This window comes from Orcinus orca, chromosome 10 (genome assembly GCF_937001465.1).
Source record: "Orcinus orca chromosome 10, mOrcOrc1.1, whole genome shotgun sequence".
In the NCBI taxonomy this organism is placed as follows: Eukaryota; Metazoa; Chordata; class Mammalia; order Artiodactyla; family Delphinidae; genus Orcinus; species Orcinus orca.
Genome location: NC_064568.1, coordinates 12,190,527 through 12,215,929, shown reverse-complemented (window position 1 = coordinate 12,215,929; position 25,403 = coordinate 12,190,527). Strand labels below are relative to the sequence as shown.

The following is a 25,403-nucleotide window of genomic DNA, read 5'->3' as shown; positions in this document are numbered from 1 at the left end:
AGAAGCATGATGCTCCAATTTACATACAGCTACTAGGAGACCCAGTTACACAGGAGATCACAGATCAGAGACTGAAAGCTCCTGGGCTCCTAATGACATTGCTGAGTTGCTGAATTGCTGAAATATAAGGCCTGCACTACCTCTCTTCTTCCTGTTATGTAAGATAATAAATGTCCTTATTGTTGAAGCCATTTCAGTCTGGGATTTTGTTACTTTGAATATGCAGCTGAAAGTATCCACAGAAGTGAGGCAAACATTCAATATACAACTACACCTAGCCAGGGTGTTTTTTAAATCATTAGAGCTATATTAGAATTGCTGCATTTTTTATTTATTTATTTATTTATTTTAGCAGAAAGAGGCCATTTACTCTGAGTTCCACATTTATAGATTAGGAGACTGAGGTTCAGAAAGGCTGAGTCAGTTGCCTGAGGAGACAAAACTCATAAGTAGCACAGCCAGGACTAGACCTTAAACTCCTTGATACCCAGCATCCAGGCATTAATCCATTCATTCAACAGCACTTATGGGTATCTACAATGTTCCAAGCACTGTATTCTTGACTCGGCAACATACTGGTTCCCAAAACACATCATGGAAATGAACTTTTATAACAATATTTGCAATTTGAGTGAAAGGACCACAATAAATGTTTCACAAGGCCCTGTTAAAGCAGAGGCATTTGCAGAATGCTACAAGCACTCCTCACCAGCCAGAAAATAAGAGTGACCTAAGGAACAGATGGGAGGAATGTCAAGCTGTTTGGAAAGATTTATCAGATTTAAAAAGAAATTCCAGTGCACTAGGAGGAAAGAGATATTTAACAGGATTACCCATGCTCATTCACTTTTTCTGGCTATTGAACTGTAAAATACATTTCTATAAAAATCATATAAAAATGAAACAGAAGGAAAATAAATGTCATTTTACTCAAGGCATGTATACTGCAGCTCAAGTCAGGAGTGCCATAATCCACCAACTCAGCTAAAGAATATTCATCACTGAAAGGAATTTTGGAAGGTATGAGGGGAGGTGAAAACAGGTACCAGTTTTTCCACAATAACAGCAGCAAAGGTTCATGTAGGGTCTGTCACCTTTGTTCACATAAAGCACAACATTTCAAAAGCTGAACAGCTGAACCCGTTGTGGGTTCAACTCTATTAGAAATATCTCAGTGACCTTGAGCACAGCAGTTTCCAAAAAGAGATGCACATGTGGGAGCCAAGTAAGATAGCATTGACCTGGGTGGTCAGTCACAATACTTCCCACTCACAGCGCCTTCAGAGGGAAGAAGTTCCTCGAGCAGGGAAGGCCCTCTTCTGTATATAGGACTCTGGCTTCACTGCAGCCACAACTTCCTGAAGATTGGAATTGCTGGGTATACATGGGGAGTAATGAGGGGTTTTAAGAAGCACCATAAATGATGACTATATGAGGACATGAAGGACTTTTAGCAGATGTCAGTACCTTGGGACAAGTAGAAGAGAGTTTCTAAGGTACATAAGGAACTTAAAGATCATCCATGGACCACTGCTCTCAGAATGGTCCATGGGGCTTGTAAAAAATGCAGACTCCTGATATCCAGCCAGAACAACCAGTGACGTCAGACTCCTGAGGATGGGTTCCCAGACCCTACACTTCAACAAGGTGATTATCATGCACAAAGCTAAAGTTTTAAAAATACTGAACTAACTCAGACCCTTTATTTTATCCATGAAGAAACTGAGGCACTGAGAGGTCACAAAGACAAAGCAAGACACACTTTATGCATTTATTCACTATTTCTATTGAAGATGTTGCCATCCCTCTTTCCTCTGACTGACAGCTTCATTTACAGTGCCTGAGCACCTTCATTCTGCTTGCAGTGGATCTCCTTTCCTGTGCTTGCATTTTGTATTCATTCATTCAGCAAACACTTAAGGAGTGTCCCTTATGGACCGAGTCTCTTCCTAGGCTTCAGACAAACAGAAAGAAATAGAATCCCAGAATCAGTGATCAAAAAGATACACACTGCCTCTGTAAATAAAATTAGAAACAGTATGTCTTTCCAGACATTTGAATCTCCCTTCTTTCTAAATACACAAGCGCTTATTGTATCATTAATGCTTAATATGCGAATAATAAAAATTGTTGACAAGACAGACCCACACTCCCCCAAGACCCCCATCCCCAATAAAAGGTCTATCCAAGTCAAAAACTAAACCTTGCTTGGGCTCTCATCTAGAAACAGGTAGAAATATGCCTTCCTACAATGAGACCTTAGCTAATGTAGCCAGATTTCAAACTGTTCACCCAAATCTAAGACCACATCAAGTTCTAATAGCAACGGTTATTAAACATCTAATAACCACCCACGCACAAAGAAGACCATTAGCCATGCAAAATGGCTTGTACCCAACAAAGGCAATCTGAGCACATGGTGCCTGGTCCTTTCATTTAAAATGTGTTCCTCTCTTTTATTGCCTGAAGACTATCACGAAATGTCACCAGCCAGTGCAAAAGGGACACCACTTTTATTAAAATGGAGCACATAAAGAAAAAGAACAAGCAAAGGAAAAAGGAAAAATACCTTCTCATGGAGGCAAGGGATAGGTCATAGGAAAGTGAGACGTGAGGAAGAGGACATGGGACAGGCAGGTTTACAGGGCCAGGATGCTGAAGCAGAAAGAAATGGTGACTCAAACGGAAGGTTTTTAACACAGAAATGCTATGAAATGGTTAGGCAAAAAAGATACAGATATGCTGCCATTAGTTCATTCATGGCTTGAAGGACAGAGGCGAGCAAGGAAGACAGGGCAAGGAGTAGCTTGTTCAGACCTTTCAACCTCCACTTACTGGCCCCTCAGCTGTTAGGAGCACTTTCCTTTCCTCGTTGTTTTCCCCTCTTCTTTATATTTAAAAACCCCAGGAGATCATAAACATTTGTCCTTAGGGCAATATCAGCAGTTAATGATTCATGTTCAAAGGCCTGAAGTTGTCTAATTAACAAAAGGCAATGTTTTACAGAAGCCATTTTTGCTTTCAAGTTAATAGCATAAAACACTGGATTGCATGCAAGTTTCCAAGCTTGTGGTGTGCTATTTATTCAAAACTTTCCGATTTCATTTCATCTGAGCCAAACTTCAAGTCATTAAAAATGTACCATTTTCGTTTGTTTCATTCTAGTTTATTGGTGCCTTTACAGTACAGTTCACGCATCACATCCTCCTATAATGTGCCCATAAAAATCCTATTTTTATTAAAATATGCACTTGATTAATGAAAATAATATCAGCATATTTTCTGTGAAGTGTATTCTTAATAGTATCAGTCATTACCAATATCAGAATCTTTTAAATAGTCCAATCATCCTTTAATGTAAATGGTGGCATGGACTAAGTGTTTACCAAAAGCAGACATTTGGTAAAATTTCTGGTACTTATCACTGCGACATCATGAATTTTTATGGAGTGTCTGACTTTAAAATGATAAATACTGACATTTCTAAAGCTCTAGCATGTATGTGTGTTTCTGATACCAGTGACTTTGAAATCAGCAGCAATCTGAAGATTACAGGTTAAACTTTCATAGATTTATCATGGTCTTAGATTTCAAACCAAAGTTGATCCCAGGGAATTAAGGGCTTGTTTCTCCAAAATGCCTGGATACTTTGCACATCCATTTAATATGACTGTTTGTTTTCTTCTCTGTGTCCACACTAGTGGCAGGGATTGTATCTTTGCATCTTTACAGTATAGTACAGTGGTTAAGAACATGCACTCTCAACTGAAAGCTGTCTTGGTTTGAATTTTAGTCTCCCTGCTTTCTACTTTATACAACTTGGACAATTTACTTAAACTCTAAGCAGAGCTTCCTTATCTGATAAATGAGCATTAGGGTACTAATTTAACCCTAAAGCTGATGGGAAAAATAAAGGAGATATATTTAGAATGGGCTTGCACTTGGTTAATGTTCACCAAACGTTAGCTATTATTATTTGCATCCCTAGTACACACAACTCAGGTATGAGAATATAATAAGTACTTCATGTTTATTAAAAGAGTAAATAAATGAATTAGTAAGACAAGTACTAGTATTCTTGTTTATAGAAGAGTTAAACCTGCTTCAGCAAAGTAAAGAAACTTGCCCAATGTCAGTCAGCTAGTAAGTGGCAGGACAGTTTTCAAACTTGGGTCCATCTGTGTCCAAGCTGCAGTAGAAGACTTGCTGTCTCCCAAAGAGGTCTCTGAGTTTGCTAGGGACTGAGACAACACCTAAGTTTCAAAAATGAACCCAGTGGATTTTTTTTAAAGCATGATTAAAAATTACTGGGCAGAAATATCATGAGCCACTCTCCCAAATCACTGCCAATTTATCTGTGAAGGAGTAATAGCTATGAAATTGGCACTTTGTTCCAAAATACTCTCCCAAATTCAGAAAAATGGGAGACAGATGATATTCTGACAGCTAACTTTCCCACTTAAGTCTCTGCCATTCTTGATCTTTGTCAAAATGGGTTTCTAATAATTAAGAATCATGGTTCTCAGAGAAGACAAGTGGCAACTCAATAGCTCAAAATCTGCTGAAAAATTCCATTGCATATGGAAGTGCCCACACACTTGAGCATTCATAGCCATCTCTCCAATCCAAAAGGCTTTGCTTAGTGAAGAGAGCAAGAAAATCATCTATACAAGAATACTTTAAGTAGGCATTCTCATTCTTCAGTGATAATTACTTGAGCTACTATCTTATACCTTTGTTATGAAGAAAAGGATATTTTTATGAGAAGGAAATGAGTTCATTTCTTAACTCTAGGTAGATGAAATCCTTCATATGTGTTCATCTAGTAGAAGTTATTACTAAGATTGATGTTCTTAATATATACATTATAAGGAAGATCCAGTTTTCACTGCAAAAGCCCTGCTCTTTACCACCCTAATAGATACGTAACTTTCCCTTAACTGTTCTCAGAAAAGAGGCTAAACTTATATATGAGTTTTTAATTGTTCCTGATATATCTACATTTTAAAGAACTTCATTCTCAAAGCATATACTTATAAGATTTATCTTTTCCTTTCACACCTTGTATTCATTAAAGGGAATTGGGTTTCATTCTCCCAGAGCTAAAAGAGATGAACAAATTTAAAATATTAAAGAATTAGTCATTAAAAGGTTGCCTGCAAAATGTGATGGGTGGGGTTCATGCATGCACTCATTAAATAAGTATGTACTGAGCTGCTCTAACATGCAAGAGGCACATCCTGGAGATAACCAGGTCTTAGCTCTAACCTCCTCTATAATCCTAATTACTACAAGAATGTAGCAATGTCTCTAGACAATTGAAGATTAAAAAATAACTCTGGACCAAACTATTTGTTTTTCTTGAAGGCAACAAAGGAAGATTCCTAAACATTCAAGTTTTGCAAAATATACCTCCCGTGTACCCTGATCTTAGAAATTACTGGAAAGTCAGAACAGAAGCAAAATTTAGAAAGGAAGAAGTCTTATTATAAATGACATGGCAAACCTACCAACCATTTAATATCTATACTCTCTCTAAGCCTTTCCTCCTATTAATAAGATGCCCTTACTCCTAAAAATGCACCTATTTCCTCACATTCTCACAGGCTTTTTTTCTGTAATTAATGTGCCTATTCCTTGCATTATTTTTAACAGTATACAAACATGATTTATTTCACCCATCAAAAAATGTGTATGTTTAGGGGGCAGATTGCATTACTGCTCCCAACCAATCACTACGTCTTCCTTAGAGGACAAGGATACATGCCTTTCCATTACCATGAGAAGTGCAGGGTCTTCTGCAGGAGGAGTATATGTCTCTACCTCACCGACATTGAGCCTAGTCATGTAACTTGCTTTGGTCAATAGAATGTGAACAAACATAAATTATGACAAGTGCAAGCTGAAGACTTGAGGCATAGTACAGTTCTGTTTCTTGCTCCTTCCCTCTTCCATCAAAGGAGGATATCCTACGTTGAGAGAGCTCTGTCAGCTTCTGTCCAGAAATCAGAAGACCCATGGTAAAGGGCCATGGCTGACTCTAGCTACTGACAGGTAATATAGTCAAGTTTTCTCATGATTTTATTTGGTTTTTGTTACTGTATTATAACCCCCCCATTCATCTCTACCCATCCATATTTCTGTTCTACCTCCTAGCAAAATTCTTGAAAAAACTATCTAAATGAATATATTTCTGCTTCTTTGCCTTCTAGTCTCCTCTCAATCCTTTCCGATTAGGCTTCTTCCCACATCTACCCCCACCCCAATTCCATTGAAACCACTTTTATCAAGGTGTTTTTCACATTTCTAACTCAAATGATTATTTCTATATACTCATCTGGCCTGAACTTTCAGCAGCATGTGGCATGGCTGTCCACCCCTTTTTTCTTGAAATATTCCCATCTCCTGATTACTCCCAATTTGCCTTCCACCTCACTGGCCATTCCTTCTCAATCACTTTTGCTAGTTCCCTCTCCTCTTTTCAATCACTGAAGTGTGAGTACACCAAACTTATCTTTCATCTTCTTTTCTGTCCAAATATACTCCCATATGACCTCATCTGAACTTTGGTTTTAAATACAGTCTCTGTGAAATAATTCTCTAGCCCTGACCTCTAGATTTAGCTTAAAACTGATTTATCCAATTACCTATTTGACATCCTCATCTGTGTGCCCTATAGGCATTTTCATCAGAACTCAGAAAAATAGGACAGTTGAGGGCAGACAGCAGAAGCAAGAAGAACTACAATTCTGCAGCCTGTGGAACGAAAACCACATTCACAGAAAGACAGACAAAATGAAAAGGCAGAAGACTATGTACCAGATGAAGGAACAAGATAAAAGCCCAGAAAAACAACTAAATGAAGTGGAGATAGGCAACCTTCCAGAAAAAGAATTCAGAATAATGATAGTGCAGATGATCCAGGACCTCGGAAAAAGAATGGAGGCAAAGATCGAGAAGATGGAAAAAATGTTTAACAAAGACCTGCAAGAACTGAAGAACAAACACCTAGAAGAATTAAAGAACAAACAAAGAGACATGAACAATACAATAACTGAAATGAAAAATACACTAGAAGGAATCAATAGCACAATAACTGAGGCAGAAGAATAAATAAGTGACCTGAAAGACAGAATGGTAGAATTCACTGCCATAGAACAGAATAAAGAAAAAGAATGAAAAGAAATGAAGACAGCCTAAGCAACATCTGAGACAATATTAAACGCAATAACATTCACATTATAGGGGTCCCAGAAAGAGAAGAGAGAGAGAAAGACCTGAGAAAACACTTGAAGAGATTATAGTTGATAACTTCCCTAACATGGGACAGGAAATAGCCACCCAAGTCCAGGAAGCACAGAGAGTCCCAGGCAGGATAAACCCAAGGAGAAAAACACCAAGACACATACTAATCAAACTGACAAAAATTAAAGACAAAGAAAAATTATTGAAAGCAGCAAGGGAAGAACAACAAATAACATACAAGGGAACTGCCATAAGGTTAACAACTGATTTCGCAGCAGAAACTCTACAAGCCAGAAGAGAGTGGCACGATATATTCAAAGTGATGAACGGGAAGAACCTACAACCAAGATTACTCGACCAGGCAAGGATCTCATTCAGATTCGATGGAGAAATCAAAAGCTTTACAGACAAGCAAAAGCTAAGAGAATTCAGCACCACCAAACCAGCTCTAAAACAAATGCTAAAGGAACTTCTCTAAGTGGGAAACACAAGAGAAGAAAAGGACCTACAAAAACAAACCCATAACAATTAAGAAAATGGTAATGGGAACATACATATCGATAATTACCTTAAACTGAATGGATTAAATGCTCCAACCAAAAGGCTCGCAGAATGGACACAAAAACAAGACCTATATATATGCTGTCTGCAAGAGACCCACTTCAGACCTAGGGACACATACAGACTGAAAGTGAGGGGATGGAAAAAAATATTCCATGCAAATGGAAATCAGAAGAAAGCTGGAGTAGCAATACTCATATCAGATAAAAAAGACTTTAAAATAAAGAATGTTACAAGAGACAGGGAAGGACACTACATAATGATCAAGGAATCAATCCATGAAGAAGATATAACAATTATAAATATATATGCACCCAACATAGGAGTATCTCAATACATAAGGCAAGCGCTAACAGCTATAAAGGAGGAAATTGACAGTAACACAGTAATAGTGGGGGACTTTGACACCTCACTTACACCAATGGACAGATCACCCAAACAGAAAATTAATAAGGAAACACAAGCTTTAAATGACACAATAGACTAGATAGATTTAACTGATATTTATAGGACATTCCATCCAAAAACAGCAGGTTACACTTTCTTCTCAAGTGCACACGGAACACTCTCCAGGACAGATCACATCTTGGGTCACAAATTAAGCCTTGGTAAATTTAAGAAAACTGAAATCATATCAAGCATTTCTCCTGACCACAATGCTATGAGATTAGAAGTCAATTACAGGGAAAAAAATGTAGAAAACACAAACACATGGAGGCTAAATAATAAGTTACTAAACAACCAAGAGATCACAGAAGAAATCAAAAAGGGAATCAAAAAGTACCTAGAGACAAATGACAATGAAAACACGACAATCCAAAAGCTATGGGATGCAGCAAAAGCAGTTCTAAGAGGGAAGTTTATAGCTATACAATCCTACCTCAAGAAAGAAGAAAATCACAAATAAACAATCTAACCTTACAACTATAGGAACTAGAGAAAGAAGAACAAACAGAACCCAAAGTTAGTAGAAGGAAAGAAATCATAAAGATCAGAGCAGAAATAAATGAAATAAATACAAAGAAAACAATAACAAAGATCAATAAAACTAAAAGCTGATTCTTTGAGAAGATAAAATTGATAAACCTTTAGCCAGACTCATCAAGAAAAACAGGGAGAGGACCCAAATCAATAAAATTAGAAATGAAAAAGGAGAAGTTACAACAGACACCGCAGAAGTACAAACCATCATAAGAGATTACTACAAGCAACTCTATGCCAATAAAATGGACAACCTGGAAGAAATGGATAAATTCTTAGAAAGGTATTACCTTCCAAGACTGAACCAGGAAGAAATAGAAAATATGAACAGACCAATCACAAGTAATGAAATTGAAACTGATTAAAAATCTTCCAACAAACAAAAGTCCAGGACAAGATGGCTTCACAGGTGAATTTTCTCAAACATTTAGAGAAGAGCTAACACCCATCCTTCTCAAACTCTTCCAAAAAACTGCAGAGGAAGGAACATTCCCAACTCATTCTATGAGGCCACCATCACCCTGATACCAAAGCCAGACAAAAATACTACAAAAAAGAAAATTACAGACCAATATCACTGACGAACACAGATGCAAAAATCCTCAACAAAATACTAGCAAACGGAATCCAACAACACATTAAAAGGATCATACACCATGATCAAGTGGGATTCATCTCAGGGATGCAAGGATTCTTCAATATATGCAAATCAATCAATGTGATACACCATATTAACAAATTGAAGAATAAAAACCATATGATCATGTCTATAGATGGAGAAAAAGCTTTTGACAAAATTCAACACCCATTTATGATAAAAACTCTCCAGGAAGTGTGCATAGAGGGAAACTACCTCAACATAATAAGCGCCATATATGACAAACCCACAGGAAACATCATTCTCAATGGTGAAAAACTGAAATCATTTCCTCTAAGATCAGGAACAAGACAAGGATGTCCATGCTCGCCACTGTTATCCAACATAGTTTTAGAAGTCCTAGCCATGGCAATAAGAGAAGAAAAAGAAATAAAAGGAATCCAAATTGGAAAAGAAGAAGTAAAACTGTCACTGTTTGCAGATGACATGATACTATACATAGAGAATCCTAAAGATGCCACCAGAAAACTACTAGTGCTATTCAATGAATATGCTAAAGTTGCAGGATACAAAATTAATGCACAGAAATCTCTTGCAGCCTATACACTAAGAACAAAAGTTCAGAAAGAGAGATTAATGAAACAATCCCATTCACCACTGCAACAAAAAGAATAAAATACCTAGGAATAAAGCTACCTAAGGAGGTAAAAGACCTATACTCAGAAAACTATAAGACACTGATGAAAGAAACCAAATATGACACAAACAGATGGAGAGATATACCATGTCCTTGGATGGGAAGAATCAATATTGTGAAAACGACTATAGTGCCCAAAGCAATCTATAGATTCAATGCAATCCCTTTCAAACTACCAATAGCATTTTTCACAGAACTAGAACAAAAAATTTTATAATTTGTATGGAGACACAAAAGACCCCGAATAGCCAAAGCAATCTCGAGAAAGAAAAACGGAGCTGGAGGAATCAGGCTCCCTGACTTCAGACTATACTACAAAGCTACAGTAATCAAGACAGTATGGTACCAGCACAAAAAGAGAAATATAGATCAATGGAACAGGATAGAAAGCCCAGAGATAAACCCATGTACATATGGTCACCTTATCTTTGATAAAGGAGGCAAGGATATACAATGGAGAAAAAACAGCCTCTTCAATAAGTCATGCTGGAAAAACTGGACAGCTACATGTAAAAGCATGAAATTAGAACACTTCCTAACACCATATACAAAAATAAACTCAAAATGGATTAAAGACCTAAATGTAAGGCCAGACACTATTAAACTCTTAGAGGAAAACATAGACAGAACACTCTATGACATAAATCACAGCAAGATACTTTTTGACCCACCTCCTAGAGAAATAGAAATAACAAAAATAAACAAATGGGACTAATGATACTTAAAAGCTTTTGCACAGTAAAGGAAACCATAAACAAGACGAAAAGACAGCCCTCAGGGACTTCCGGGAAGATGGCGGAAGAGTAAGACGCGGAGATCACCTTCCTCCCCACAGATACACCAGAAATACATCTACGCGTGGAACAACTCCTACGGAGCACCTACTGAACGCTGGCAGAAGACCTCAGACCTCCCAAAAGGCAAGGAACCCCCCACGTACCTGGTTAGGGCAAAAGAAAAAACTAAACAGAGACAAAAGGATAGGGACGGGTCCTGCACCAGCGGGAGAGAGCTGTGAAGGAGGAAAAGTGTCCACACACTAGGAAGCCCCTTCGCGGGTGGAGACTTCGGGAGGCGGAGTGGGGGAGCTTGGGAGCCGCGGAGGAGAGCACAGCAACAGGGGTGCGGAGGGCAAAGCGGACAGATTCCAGCGCAGAGGATCGGGCCGACCGGAACTCACCAGCCGAGAGGCTTTTCTGCTCGCCCGCCAGGGCGGGCGGGACTGGGAGCTGAGGCTCCGGCTTTTGTCGCAGCGCCGGGAGAGGACTGAGGTTGGCGGCGTGAACACAGCCTGCAGGGCGTTGGTGCGCCGCGGCTGGCCGGGAGAGAGTCCGGGGGGGGGGTCTGGACCTGCCGAAGAGGCAGGAGACTTTTGCGTCCCTCTTTGTTTCCTGGTGCACGAGGAGAGGGGATTGGGAACGCTGCTTGGGAGAGCTCCGAGGACGGGCGCGAGCCGCGGCTGGGGGTGCGGAGCCCAGAGACGGACATGGGACGCTGGGGCCGCTGCTGCCGCCGCCAGGAGGCCTGTGTGCGAACGCAGGTCACTGGCCGCACGCCCTCCCGGGGAGCCTGTGCAGCCCGCCACTGCCGGGGTCCCGGGATCCAGGGACGACTCGCCCGGGAGATCGCACGGCGCGCCTCAGGCTGCAACGTCACGCCGGCCTCTGCCGCTGCAGGCCCGCCCCACACTCCGTGACCCTCCCTACCCCCCGGCCTGAGTGAGCCAGAGCCTCCGAATCAGCGGCTCCTTTAACCCCGTCCTGTCTGAGCAAAGAACAGACGCCCTCCGGCGACCTACACGCACAGGCGGGGCCAAATCCAAAGCTGAGCCCCTGGGAGCTGTGAGAACAAAGAAGAGAAAGGGAAATCTCTCCCAGCAGCCTCAGAAGCAGCGGATTAAAGCTCCACAATCAACTTGATATACCCTGCATCTGTGGAATACCTGAATAGTCAACGAATCATCCCAAATTAAGGAGCCCTGTGGATGAAAGGCTCTTGGTGCTGCAGCCAGGAGTCAGTGCTGTGCCTCTGAGGTGGGAGAGCCAACTTCAGGACACTGGTCCACAAGAGGCCTCCCAGCTGCACATAATATCAAACAGCAAAAATCTCCGAGAGATCTCCATCTCAACGCCAGCACCCAGCTTCACTCAACGACCAGCAAGCTACAGTGCTGGACATCCTATGCCAAACAACTAGCAAGACAGGAACACAACCCCACCCATTAGCAGAGAGGCTGCCCAAAATCATAATAAGTCTACAGACACCCCAAAACACACCACCAGACGTGGACCTGCCCACCACAAAGACAAGATCCAGCCTCATCCACCAGAACACAGGCACTAGTACCCTCCACCAGGAAGCCGACACAACCCACTGAACAAACCTTAGCCGCTGGGGACAGACACAAAAAACAACAGGAACTACGAACCTTCAGCCTGCAAAAAAGGAGACCACAAACACAGTAAGATAAGCAAAATGAAAAGACAGAAAAACACACAGCAGATGAAGGAGCAAGATAAAAACCCACCAGACCTAACAAATGAAGAGGAAATAGGCAGTCTACCGGAAAAAGAATTCAGAATAATGATAGTAAGGTTGATCCGAAATCTTGGAGATAGAATGGACAATAGAATGGACAAAATGCAAGAATCAGTTAACAAGGACCTAGAAGTACTAAAGATGAAACAGGCAACGATGAACAACACAATAAATGAAATTAAAAGTACTCTAGATGGGATCAATAGCAGAATAACTGAGGCAGAAGAACGGATAAGTGACCTGGAAGATAAAATAGTGGAAATAACTACTGCAGAGCAGAATAAAGAAAAAAGAATGAAAAGAACTGAGGACAGTCTCAGAGACCTCTGGGACAACATTAAACGCACCAACATTCCAATTATAGGGGTTCCAGAAGAAGAAGAGAAAAAGAAAGGGACTGAGAAAATATTTGAAGAGATTATAGTTGAAAACTTCCCTAATATGGGAAAGGAAATAGTTAATCAAGTCCAGGAAGCACAGAGAGTCCCATACAGGATAAATCCAAGGAGAAATACGCCAAGACACATATTAATCAAACTGTCAAAAATTAAATACAAAGAAAACATATTAAAAGCAGCAAGGGAAAAACAACAAATAACACACAAGGGAATCCCCATAAGGTTAACAGCTGATCTTTCAGCAGAAACTCTGCAAGCCAGAAGGGAGTGGCAGGACATATTGAAAGTGTTGAAGGAGAAAAACCTGCAACCAAGAATACTCTACCCAGCAAGGATCTCATTCAGATTTGATGGAGAAATTAAAACCTTTACAGACAAGCAAAAGCTGAGAGAGTTCAGCACCACCAAACCAGCTCTACAACAACTGCTAAAGGAACTTCTCTAGGCAAGAAACACAAAAGAAGGAAAAGACCTACAATAACAAACCCCAAACAATTAAGAAAATGGGAATGGGAACACACATATCGATAATTACCTTAAATGTAAATGGACTAAATGCTCCCACCAAAAGACACAGATTGGCTGAATGGATACAAAAACAAGACCCATATATTTGCTGTCTACAAGAGACCCACTTCAGACCTAGAGACACATACAGACTGAAAGTAAGGGGATGGAAAAAGGTATTTCATGCAAATGGAAACCAAAAGAAAGCTGGAGTAGCAATTCTCATATAAGTTATATATATATATATATATATATATATATATATATATATGTAGTTTGCTTGAGTGCAGTGTTTTTTGTTTTCTGTACTGAATTCATTAGCATGGGTCGGTATAAAATTTAGCATAGGTCAATATGTAATTTGTAAACTAATAAGGTCTTAAAAGTGAGGAATTAAGTCTTTTAAATTTAATTATTTATTGCAAAGAGCAGAATAGCATACATAAACAGGTGCCTAAGGAAAACTTGTATTCTAATATGGAACTCGCATGAACACCTTTTTTTTTTCTTCTAACGGTATGATAGTAGGCCATTTGATTATTTTTATGGCTTTAACTTTACAACAATGAAATATTCGTAAATTTTAAAAAGTATTTTTCTTTATTTGATGCGGGTGGGATACTGGAGAAATGAAAGGTCAAACATCTATTGAGGAATCCATACTTGTCTATATATTGTGTACTTTTATTTCAAGAACTGATTTAAAATTCCTAAAAGGATGCTATAATAAGTTATTATGCCATTTTACAGACTGAATTAAGTGAATTTCAGGGAGGTATGAAACTTGCCTAAGGCTATCCAGCTACCAAGCGGTAGAAGTGAGAATTAAATCCAGGTATACCTATAAAAAAAAAAAAAAAAAAAAAAAAAAAAAAAAGAAGGCGAGGGCAGCACCAGGGTATGGGGTTGTTAGCTTTATAGGGGTGAGTAATTTCATACGCTGATGAGTGGGAGGAATATTCCAGCTATTTTGGGGAAGGGGTGGGGATTTCTAGGAATTGAGCCACCGCCCACTTTTTGACCTTTATGGTCATCCTTGGAACTGTCGTGGCACCTGTGGGTGTGTTGCTTAGCTTGCTGATGTGTTACAATGAGTGTATACTGAGGCTCAAGGTCTAGTGGAAGTAGACTCGTCCGCCATCTTGGGCCTATTTTGTTCTAATCAGTTTATGTTGTGTCCTTGGGCTATGTAATTCTTTTAAAGGTTGTGCCCTGCCCCCTTTCCTCCTGTTTCATATTGAATATATAATATTTACCAGAGTATGTTTTAATAATTAATACATGATATATTGTATAATTAATTTATATATCTCATATATAATGATATCTATAGGTATTTGTTCTAATAAGTCATTAAAAATAAATGAATATTCTTTTTCTTTCATAAAAAAAAAAATAAAAAAAATAAAAAATAAATAAATAAAAAAAAGTGTTTTAGTAACTTACTAAAAGACACGCAATCAGTAAACGTGAGCAGGAATTCAATCCCAAATCTGTCACACTGAAGTTTAAGCTAATACTTGAGATTAATAAAAACAGCACTAAATTAAAAGTTCAGAGATATTTTTTATTTCATACTTTCACTAATGCTCTTTGGTGATAAATCATTTCATTTATATGGGCCTTAGTTTTCACAACTATAATAGTTGGAAGCTTGACTAGATGATCTGTATGTCGTCTTCCAATTCTAAAATGTTCCACTAATTTGGATTGCTACAATAATTGCCCTTGCAATACATGCGTGCTGCCACCAAGTAGCAGTAGAGACTACTAGTTCCTTTTTTATCCCTAGTGGGGGTGCATTTTCACAGCAGACTTATCCGTCAATAGTACAACCTGTTAGTATAACTATAAGATAACAAAATAATCTGGTATTCTTTCCTGTAAAAGAGAAGCTTTACATTGTGTCTGGGAATTGTACCAGAATCACCTGTAGGTTTTTAAATAAGGAGGAAATCCTGAACCCATTGAATGGGAATCTTCAGAGACAGGACTTGGGCATCTGGAATTTTGGGCTCCCATCATTTGTATATTTTATTTCATTTTATTTTAGCCTATGTACAATATTTGTCACATCCTTTTGAATCTTTAAAAGTTTCTTTTTGTTTTAAATCTTAGAATATTCCATAATCTTCACCTACTTTTCATAAGGTGTTATCTGTTATGTTTATTCGATCTTGTGCTTCTCCTGGTTAAGACTTCTTTCTTTCCTTTTTTTTTTTCGGGGCCCTGCCTCATGTCTTGCAGGATCTTAGTTCCCTGACCTGGGATTGGACCCCAGGGCCCCAGCAGTGAACGCGCCATGTTCTAAACACTGGACCACCAGGGAAGTCCCAAGATTTCTGTTTTAAATGACTTTTCTCCCACTCTAATTCATTCCTGGGATCAGTTTCACGTTTGGACATTAAAGCAACCTTGCATTGCCAGAAGAATAAAGCTACTTTGATTCTGAAAAAAAAAAAAAAAAAAAAAGACAGCCCTCAGAATGAGAGAAAATATTTGCAAATGAAGCAACTGACAAAGGATTAAGCTCCAAAATATACAAGCAGCTCATGCAGCTCAATATCAAAGAAACAAACAACCCAATCCAAAAATGGGTGGAAGACCTACATAGACATTTCTCCAAAGAAGATATACAGATTGCCAACAAATAAATGAAAGGATGCTCAACATCACTAATCATTAGAGAAATGCAAATCAAAGCCACAATGAGGTATCACCTCATACTGGTCAGAATGGCCATCATCAAAAAATCTACAAACAATAAATGCTGGAGAGGGTGTGGAGAAAAGGGAACCCTCTTGCACTATTGGCTGTAAACTGATACAGCCACTATGGAGAACAGTATGGAGGTTCCTTAAAAAACTAAAGATAGAACTACCATATGACCCAGCAATCCCACTACTGGGCATATACCCTGAGAAAACCATAATTCAAAAAGAGACAAGTACCACAATGTTCACTGCAGCACTATTTACAATAGCCAGGACATGGAAGCAACCTAAGTGTCCATCAACAGATGAATGGATAAAGAAGATGTAGCACGTATATACAACGGAATATTACTCAGTCATAAAAAGAAACGAAATTGAATTATTTGTAGTGAGGTGGATGGACCTAGAATCTGTCATACAGAGTGAAGTAAGTCAGAAAGAGAAAAACAAATACCGTATGCTAACACATATATATGGAATCTAAAAAAAAAAAAAAGGTTCTGATGCACCTAGGTGCAGGACAGGAATAAAGACACAGATGTAGAGAATGGACTTGAGGACATGTGCAGGGGGAAGTGTAAACTGGGACAAAGTGAGAGGGTAGCAATGACATATATACACTACCAAATGTAACAGAGAAAGCTAGTGTGAAGATGCTGCATAGCACAGGGAGATCAGGTCGGTGCTTTGTGACCACCTAGAGGGGTGGGATAGTGAAGGTCGGCGGGAGGCGCAAGAGGGAGGGGATATGGGGATATATGTACACATATAGCTGATTTACTTTGTTATACAGCAGAAACTAACACAACATTGTATAGCAGTTATACTCCAATAAAGATGTTAAAAAATAAAAATAATAAAATGGATATAACGGGAAGGAAATATTACTGGAAACTTGAATGTGTTCCCACATTAACTTTTCATAGTAGGTTTAAGTAATCTGCATCTCAATCCCCTATTCTACAAGAATAAGCTGCAGGAAATCTGAATATTACTCCTACTGTGTAGAAATGAAAGGAGGAATAAATGTTATTGATTCTATAATAGCCATAGCTGAAAGGTTGCAGCATTTAAATTTAAGTGGTCTACATATTAGGTCCAAACTGCTCTAAATCCATCATCCTCAGAGTTAAGATGAATTTCCAGCTGCTCTTGGTTTGAGGGTGGTTACATATCACCAGAAAGATTGGGAGTCATTGGTCTAAAGAAGAATTAAAGAAACTTTTAATAAAATATCAGGGATTATAAAAGTTTTTATCATCAAATCATCTCCAAGATACAAAGACCACATTGCGGAAAGATGAATTGCCAGAATCAACTAAAGATATGTTCTGAGATATTTTGCTCTTCTCTATGATTGAAGCTTTACACTTAAACCAATTACAATATAAGAAACTAATAAGCTTTTCTGACAACATCATGAACGTTAATACAAAGTAAGCATTTGAGTTTATACTATTCTCGTCAAAAAAATGGTTTTAATTATTTCAGACTCTTTTCTATGTAAACACAGCATACGTGTTACACAATAATCCATAACTGTGCTTTTGCTTTTCATGTGCCCAGATATGAGTCCATATACCAAGTGACATTGATGAGATCTATGATGCATTGCCACTTTTGGAAAATGTTGCAAGCTCTAAAGACATCAACATTGGATCCCATCTTGGCAATGACACAGCATTGAGTAGAAATAATGTAACTTAACTGTTGGTGTAATTACCAAAGCATTAGCATGCCTGATGATATCCTCCATCTTTCACATAAATACCTTGCAGATAGCAGAGCTCTACGACTTTCTTCTGAACCAGGGTGACACAATGTCATCCAGAGGACAAAGCTGGCTTATAAAACCTTGTAATCTTCCTCCCTACTGACCACTTCCGCCTGACCATCACTTCCCGGGATACCTGATACCCCACAACGGAGGTAGTATTATTCCCATTTTATAGGTGTACAAACTGAGGCTCAGAGCTGTTAGGCAACTTCTTGTGACCACTGATAAGGGTCAGACCAGGATTAGAACCTAGTTCAGTCTGTCTTTCAGTGAAAGCCATTAATTCTAGACTAGTCCAAGCCTCCTATGTATGTCTTGTCATTTTATGCAATGTTGCAGATGGGGTGGTCATAAGGACGAGAGGTAAAAATTATAAAGAAGCAGAATTTATCCTTTCTCTATCTATGGCCACTTTCAAATTCTCCAAGCCCTGATACCCTCTCTCATTAAATCCACTCTAAGGAAAAAATATCTATTTGTTAGTTATATACTAGCATGAATTTCCATCAATAATCCAGATTCTGGAGCTGCAAAGAATGACAGAAATCATCCTTTATGAACACACTCATTTTAGAGATGTAGAGACCAAGCCATAGAAAGGTTTAGTGACCTATCAGAGTTCATAGAGCTAACTGTCTACAGAGAAGAGGTGAGCGTTCTGTATCAGACTCCCAACTTAGGACTCTATCCACTACATCTTCACAAAGGTGTTTTCCACTAGAGTTTTTCTTTACTTGGCAAAGGAAGGGCTCTGACCTCAAAGAAATTTCACGCATCAAGGACCAAATGGACAAAGCATGCTGAAAGACAGGAGTCTTTCATGAACCCCTTAAACAACATTTGTAGGGAGCTGCTTACCCTCTTCTTGTGTAAGACCAGCCGCGCTGAGGGAAGCCATTGGTGAGCAAGGGTAAACCTCTCTCACCTGACAATAGTATACAGGAAATGTCTTCTGTGCCCTACTCTCCACATTCCTGCCTCCTTTTAAAACAGCAAGTGTCTCTTCCCTTTCTTTTTTTCCCCAAGAGGAATCAATACAATCATTGTATTAAGGCCCCACTGGAAGCCACCACTGTGTAAAAACAACAACAATAAAGTTTCAAATTGATCATTTCTAGTTGCTGAATGAAGAAAAAATAGAATTTCCCTTCCTGATCAGGTTCATTATCATAGATTTCAATTTGTCTCAAATTACAAGAAAAAGTAGATTGAAATCCATAGCTGGATCCCCAGGTGTAATATTTCATTTTTTAAAACTCAATACGAAATTGAAGCCTTTTTTTTTTTTTTTTTTTTCGCGGTACGCGGGCCGGTCACTGCTGTGGCCTCTCCCGTTGCGGAGCACAGGCTCTGGACGCGCAGGCTCAGCGGCCATGGCTCACGGGCCTAGCCGCTCCGCTGCACGTGGGATCTTCCTGGACCGAGGCACGAACCCATGTCCCCTGCATTGGCAGGCAGACTCTCAACCACTGCGCCACCAGGGAAGCCAGAAGCCATTTTTTGTTAAGTATCTTTGGCTCCAGCCCTAAAGTACTTAGGCTATTATGCTGCATTTAGTCATCCAGATAGTTGATTATATTCATCATATAATACTTGCTTTTATGTTCAGACTTTATGTCCTACATAAACCTGAGACTCTGAATGTCAGTGGTTTGGAGAGCTTCTGACCTGTCAGAATAGCTGTGTGTGGCCTTGTGGGACTGGGTATTTATGGTTGTTTTTCTGGGTCTATATCTACAAAGACCAATCAACGGTGAATCAGATCATCTGGATACTTCTGTGGGGGGAAAATGGGAAAAAATAGAAATGGTGTTTAGATAAGAGGGAAAAACCACAAGGACCTGACTATACTCATCATTCTAGTTTCATGTGTACCTGTTCAGTTTCTAAAACAGTACAGAGTTACATGAAAGTCAGAGCCAGAAGGAACCTAAAAAGTCAGAGCTAGAGGAAACTAAGTAAGCAGCTAATTCACCTTCCTTGTTTTGCAAATGACACAACTAAGGCCTAGAGAAAAGAAATGATTAGACCTATATCATAACCTAACTCGCAGAGGTGGGATTCAAAACCATACATCCTAATTTGAGTTCTATACTTTATAACACTGATATCTTACTTTGGGATTTCCCAAAAGCAGAGCATGAGAAAAGGACTGAATGCAGGTGGTTTATTTTGGAAGTAATCCAAGAAATAGGAGCAAAGAAACAGGAAGATGAGGCAGGGAAGGAGAAAAAACATGCAACATAAATCTTGTTACTACTGTGGACTCCTGGGGCCCAATCCCTTGGACCCTCTAGAATTAGAGAATGTGCCAAAGAAATGTGCCTCCACAGGATGGAAAGCCAGGACATTTATATATCATCCCTGTAGAAGGTTGCCCCCAGAAGCATAAATTTTCCTGAATTTTCAGGCTGCCTATGTCTATGCTAAGCAAACCAAGTGACTTAAGAGAATCCCAGGGACAAAAAAGCAGACAGACACAGCAGGATGCTTGAGTTGGGCCACATAAAGCAAAGTTGCATCACAGCTGCAGTTGTAAGCAGGTGGAACTAGGGGTTATGCCATAGGCCACGAAAAGGTCTACTGCAAGTGGGCTTTAATGTATGTTGCCTAGAGCTTTAGCGTTGTTCTGCATAGTCTCCAGGAGTTGCTGAGGGAGGCCTGGGAAAAGCCATACGGCAAGATTTGAGGGATTCTATTTCTGTTCCATTCAGAGCAGACCTCCAATTATCTATTTTATACTTCGGGGGCTCTGCATGGGACATCATTTGAAAGAGGAGGTGGGGGGTTACTTGTATATTAGTCAAGATTCTTTAGTTGGAAGTGCACAAATCAAATCAAATCAAATTAACTTGAGAAAAAAAGAAAAAAGTTCACATAATTAACCCAAGGGCTAGTCTGGAGCTTCAGGCACAGTTGGATTCAGGGTTCAGACAAAGTTGTATGGACATTATGTTACCTATGGGTCAGTCTCATTCTGTCCTGCTCCATAGGGACTTCTACTATGAAGGGAAAGACAATGGCTGCCAACAGCTCCGGGGTTATATCCTACCACGGTAGCAATGCCATCAGGAAAAGACAGCATCCTCCTTCTAGAGTTCATACAATCATAGGCAAGGACTTCATTCATCTGACCACCTCTTAGACCAATTACTACTGCCTAGGACAGTAATTCGAAGACTTTAGCACGCATCAAAATCACCTTGAGGATTTGTGCCCCATCTCCAGAGTTTCTAACTTAGTAAGTCTGGGATAAGAAAAATAATATGCATTTTTAACAAGGTCTAGGTAATGCTGATACTGCTTGTCCAGGTACCATACTTCATGTACCACTGTCTGCAGTGATGAGGTACTCTTAGTCAAATCAAGTCACGGGGCCAGTCCAGATTTCAAGGGGGGTAGGGCTGGAAAAGACACAGACTCCACCCCTTCCTGGGAAGAGAAGCAAAGAATCTGTGGCCACCCTTAATACACTACAGAAAACATGGTGAAGTGCTCTAACAAAAGTGTAATTGCATCTTACAAGGGAATAGAAAAAAGAACAAAATAGGGTTCCAATATGTGAAGAAATGATGGCTGAGAGTTTTCCAAAACTAATGGAAGACATTATACCAGTAGATTCAAGAAGTCCTACAAACTCCCAGAAAGAAAAATACAAAGAAAATCTCACCTAGACACATCATGGTAAAACTGCTAATAAAAGGAAAAAAGCAAAGAGAATATCTTAAGAGCTACTAGAGAAAAATGACATATTACCTTCAGAGAAACAATAATAATGGTGAAAGGTGACTTCTCAAAGTAAGTGATAAGTCCCAAGGAAAAAAATGGGATGACATATTTGACAAGCCAAAATAAAGGAAAGAATATTCTTTCAAACAAAGAACAAAAAGAAATGCTAGAGATCAAAAACGCTGTAACAGAAATGAAGAATGCTTTCTTGGGCTCATGAGTAGTCTGAAATCAACAGAAAAATTCACAGAACTAAAAAGCTATTATAACAAGTTGGCAGGGTACAACATCAACATACAAAAGGAAATAATTTTCCTATATACCAGCAATGAACAAGAGGAATTTGAAATAAAAAACAATACCATTTACATTAACACCACAAAGAATACTTAGGTATAAATCTAACAAAATATGTACCAGATGTATATGAGGAAGACTACAAAACACTGACAAAAGAAATCAAATAACCAATAAATGGTCAGATACTCCATGTTTATGGATAGGAAGATTCAATATTATCAAGATGCTAGTTCTCCCTAAATTGATCCATAGATTAACTGCAATCTTAACCGAAATCTCAATAAGTTATTTCATAAATATTGACAAACTGATTCTAAAGTTTATATGGAGAGGCAAAAGACTCAGAAGAGTCAACATAATATTGAAAAGAAAGAACAAATTCAGAGTACTGAAATTACCCAACTTCAATATTTTCTCTAAAGCTACAGTAATCAAGACAGTGTGTTATTGATTAAAAAAATAGACAAATACATTACTAGAACAAAATGAAGAGCTCAGAAACAGACTCACATGAACACAGTCAAGTGATCTCTCACACAGGAGCAAAAGCAATACAGTGGAGAAAAGATAGTCATTTCAAAAAATGGTGCTGGAACAACTGGACATCAAATGCAAAAAAAAAAAAAAAAAAAAAGAATCTAGACACATACCTTTCCCAAAAAATAACACAAAATAGATTGTAGACCTAAATGTAAACTGCAAAATTATAAACCTCCTAGAAGACAATATAGGAGAAAATCTAGATGACTTTGGGTATGGCGATTACTTTTTAGATACAACACCAAAGGCTTGATCCATAAAAGAAATAATTGATAAGCTGGACTTCATTAAAATTAAAAACTTCTGCTCTGTGAAAGATACTGCCAAGAGAATGAGAAGACAAGCCAAAGACTGTGAGAAAATATTTATAAAAGACTCATCTGATAAAGGAGTGTTATCCAAAATACACAAAGAATTCTTAAACTCAACAATATGAAACCAAACAAGCTGCTTAAAAATGGGCCAAAGACCTGCATAGACACCTCACCAAAGAAGATATACAGATGGCAAGTGAGCATATGAAAAGATGTTCAATATCATATGTCACTGGGGAATTGCAAATTAAAACAACAATAAGATACCACTACACATCTATTAGAATGGCCCAAATCCAAAACACTAACAACACCAAATGCTGATGACAGTGTGGAGCAACAGAAACTCTCATTTACTCCTAGTGGAATGCAAAATGGTACACACACTTTGGGAGAGAGTTTGAAAGGTTTTTTATAAACTAAACATACTCTTATCGTATAATCTGGCAATCACGATCCTTGGTATTTACTCAAATGAGTTGAGAACTTACGTCCACACAAATCCTGCATGTGGACGTTCATAGCAGCTTTATTCATAAATGTCAAAACTTGGAAGCAACCATGATGCCCTTCAATAGGTGAACGGATAAATTAACTAGAGTTCATCCAAAAATGGACTGTTATTCAGTGCTAAAAAGAATTGAGCTATCAAGCTATGAAAAGACATGGAGGAAATGTAAATGTATATTACCAAGTAAAAGAAGCCAATGTGAAAAGATTGTTCTCTGTAAGACTCTAACTATATGATATTCTTGAAATGGCAAAACTATGGAGACAGTAAGAAGATCAGTGGTTGTCAAGGTTCAGAAGGGAGGTTGGGACGAAGAGGCAGAACACAGAGGATTTTTATGACAGTGAAACTTTTCTGCATGATATGATAATGGAACACATGTATTGTACATTTGTTAATACCCACAGAATGTCAAAGACCAAGAGTGAACCCTAATGTAAACTATAAACTTTGGGTGTCAATGTAGATTCATCAGTTGTAAAAAATGTACCACTGGTTAGAGATGATGATAGTGGGGGAGGTTTGGAGTGTGAGGGAGCAGGGAATGTATGAGAATTCTCTGTACTTTCTACTCAATTTTGCTAATAATCTAAATGTGCTCTAAAAATAAATCCTATTAAAAATAATTGAGGTAAATTGAGAAAATCTAATTAAATGGAAACTATACAATGTTCATGGACTAAAGCCTTAATATTATTAAAATATTTTCTATAAATTAGTCTATAGACTCAATGTAATCCCAATCAAAATCTCAGGAAGTATTTTTAAAACATAAATTGATAAACTGATTGTAAATTTTATATAGAAATTTAAAAGGCCAAGAATACCCAGGAATATATTTTTCAAGGACAGTTTCTGTTGGTTTTTTATTTTCCTTTGAATGGGCCATAATTTCTTGAATCTTTGTATGCCTTGTGATTTTTTATTGAAAACTGGACATCTGAATTTAATGATGTGATACCTCTGGAAATTAGATTCTCACCTATCCCCAAGTTTTGCTGTTTTTTTTTCTTTGTGCTTGTGTGTGTGTTTTAGTGCTGTAGGCTTTCTATATGCCAAGTATCAGCCTGCAGTGTAAACTTAAGGTCTTCTCAGATCTTTTATGAATGTGTACCTTCCCCTGGGCATGTGGGATCTCTTTCTAATTTTCCCTTTCTATGTGGTTCCTTTTGAATGTCCCACTACTTAATATCTGGCTCCCAAAAGAGGACAAAGAGAAAAATGAAAGGGGGAGGGGAGGAAGGGCTCTTGAAATTCTCTGGAAGTCACTTCATCCAGAAAGGGAGGGTCTTGCAACAATAAGCGGAGGTACAGCAACAATGGCCACTTACCCCTTTGTCTGCACCTCTGTGATCAGAAACAGCAATCAGCAATGAGAGTACAGATCCCCGATATTTGGAAGACAGTGTGCTTTTTGCTCACTCTGGCTTCCAAAAGTTGTGTGCAGGTTGCTCCAGGAACACTTGCCCAGCTGCCTGCTATATGGCTAAGGGTGGAGGATGTGTAGCTACTACTGTGCTAAGAGGTGAAATGGATCAAAATTAGCCACAATTTACCATCTAAGTTTACCCTGGAGGATGCAAGACTTCAGTATACCCGAGAGTTCCAAAATAGTTACATCAGACAGATTCAGCTAGTATAATTATTGTCTAGGTTGGGAGACAGATTCCTGATGCTTCCTACCCTGCTATCTTCCTACAATCCTCCCTCCAGGAATATCTTGAAGAAGAACAAAGCTGGAGGACTTATACTAGCAGACATGAAGACCTACAAAAAAACTATAGTAATTAAGATAGCATGTTTTGACCTAAGGACAAGCAAATATACCAATAAAAGAGAAAAGGAACTGTCTCACACATATGCAACCACTTAATTTAATTGTAGATCTAAATATAAAAGTAATGCAATAAAGATCTAGGATATGTCATTGGAAAATATTTTCATGACTTTGGAGTAGTCAAAGATTTTCTAAACAGGACACAGAAAGCACTAA

General features: G+C 38.7%; 1 protein-coding gene across 2 annotated transcripts in view; it reads right to left on the bottom strand.

Moving 5' to 3' along the window:
• Positions 1-323: 323 nt before the first annotated feature.
• Positions 324-25,403, bottom strand: part of SUMF1 (sulfatase modifying factor 1) — a 451,840-nt gene continuing 426,760 nt past the window's right edge. Inside the window, exon 11 of one of the 2 annotated variants that reach the window (XR_007469861.1) lies at positions 324-1,954. The gene's annotated coding sequence lies outside the window, so the exon portion shown is untranslated. The remainder of the gene's footprint in view (positions 1,955-25,403) is intronic. The other variant, XR_007469862.1, reaches the window with a different exon arrangement.